Source organism: Triticum dicoccoides, unplaced genomic scaffold (assembly GCF_002162155.2).
Source record: "Triticum dicoccoides isolate Atlit2015 ecotype Zavitan unplaced genomic scaffold, WEW_v2.0 scaffold93972, whole genome shotgun sequence".
In the NCBI taxonomy this organism is placed as follows: domain Eukaryota; kingdom Viridiplantae; phylum Streptophyta; class Magnoliopsida; order Poales; family Poaceae; genus Triticum; species Triticum dicoccoides.
In genome coordinates, this window is record NW_021311874.1 from 1 (window position 1) to 1,924 (window position 1,924).

Sequence of the window (1,924 nt, forward strand, 5' to 3'; positions counted from 1 at the left end):
TTTACTCTTAATAGTTGACAAAAGAAGTCAAAGATATACATATATAATATTATATAGGGGTCATGTCGTTGAGTTCGGCCAAGGGCCTTACCAACATAGGGCCGGCCCTGAATAATGGGCTCTTAGGCTGCTTGTAATGGATAGTATCATAAGTTAGTATCATGCATATGATACTAGTGTATAATATTATATCCCTAATGCATAATATCATATAGTAGTATTATATATAACTTTATTTATTGTCATGCATGACACATAGTAATATAGTATTTATTAGGGCACTTTCAATACATAGCTGCTTAGATAAGGTGCTAAGCATATTAAAAAAATTAGCGACTAATGTCCACAATGCATAGGTGCTTCACTTGTTGGTGCTAAGCTCCCCTCATTTAATGCTTTATCAACTAAACTATTTCATGCATTGGTGGATTTCTTTTATTTAATTGATTTTGCCTAGGTTCACGTGTCTGGCATTGGTTCTTCCCGGGGTCACGAAACTCACCTCTCTCCTCTTTATTAGCTTGCGACATCAGATTTGTTTCCTACATGGCAGTCTTAGCACATGTATAAGGTGGAGCATTAGGGAGGGCCTTATGATACAGTATCATGATATGATACTCAGCCTCTATTTCTTGATTTAATTATATGACACCTCATCAAAATTTTAATTGACATGCATGATACTATCTATGATACTCCCATTACGACCAGCCTTATGCAAGAGCCCGTCACTACACGTGCTCCTAGGTAAAAATATTTAATGAGAAGAGAGAGATAGATAGAAAATAAGAAAAAGTAGAAACCTTATAGCCAACCTAGTCGGCTCTATTTTATGTGTAACTAATAATGCTAACTCTTGATGACATGGAATGGTCATGTAGCCAGTAGCTGGCTATACTATTCATCATGCTCTTAGCCTTTTGCCGGCCTGCCAAGGCTAACTGGTTCCCATCCTCCATGGCTGCTCACACCGCTGGTGCGACACCTTCGTGGAGCTCATCGGCCATTGTCGCCGAAGACGTATCCCGGTCGCACATCCTCAAGATCAAGGGCAACTCCCACACCAAGGGGCTCGGCAACAGCGAATGCATCACATCCAAGAAGTTTGTTGTGGGGGGCCATCACTGGCACCTCAAATACTACCCTGATGGCAACGTCACATTCGACATCGATTGGGTAGCCATGCATCTATGGCGCGATAATGACACCGACAACAAGGATGTCAAGGCAACTTTTAAGGTCAGTGTGTCATCGCACAGCCAGACAAGTGACCTCCGTGCTTTCAGTCCCAAACGAGGATGGGGATTCAATAAATTCATCAAGAGGAAAAATTTGGAGGAATCAACGCTTCTGAAAGATGATTTCTTCAGTATCAGGTGCGATGTCACTCTCACGGAGGAGATCCGCATTGTCTCCAGTGAGACACAGCATGCGCGGTTCGTAGTCATGCCGCCATCCGACTTATACCACCAACTCCTCCACCTCTTGGCAAGCAGGTAGGCAGGGGACATGACTTTCGAGGTCGGCGGTGTGCTGTTCCCGGCGCATAGGTACATGCTTGCTGCTCGGTCCTCGGTCTTCTTGGCTGAGCTCTTTGGTCCTATGAAAGAGAAGGAGGCAACCTACATACGGATCGATGATATGGAAGCTAAGGTATTCAAAGCCATGCTTCACTTCATCTACACGGACGCATTGCCTGAGATTGACAACAGTGAATCTATGGAGATGGCACAACATTTGCTGGTAGCAGAAGACAGGTATAACCTCGAGAGGCTCAAATTGATGTGCGAGGAGACCTTGTGCAACTACATCAACCAAAGCACAACAGCCACCATGTTGGTGTTGGCTGAGCAGCATGGTTGTGAAGGCCTCAACGCGGCATGCTTCTCTTTCCTCGCTTCACTCGACAACCTGAAGGCAGTCA

At 44.3% G+C, this 1,924-nt stretch overlaps 1 pseudogene; it reads left to right on the forward strand.

Annotated features, from left to right (window-relative positions):
- Positions 1-957: 957 nt before the first annotated feature.
- LOC119348484 lies at positions 958-1,917 on the forward strand (annotated as a pseudogene).
- Positions 1,918-1,924: the final 7 nt, after the last annotated feature.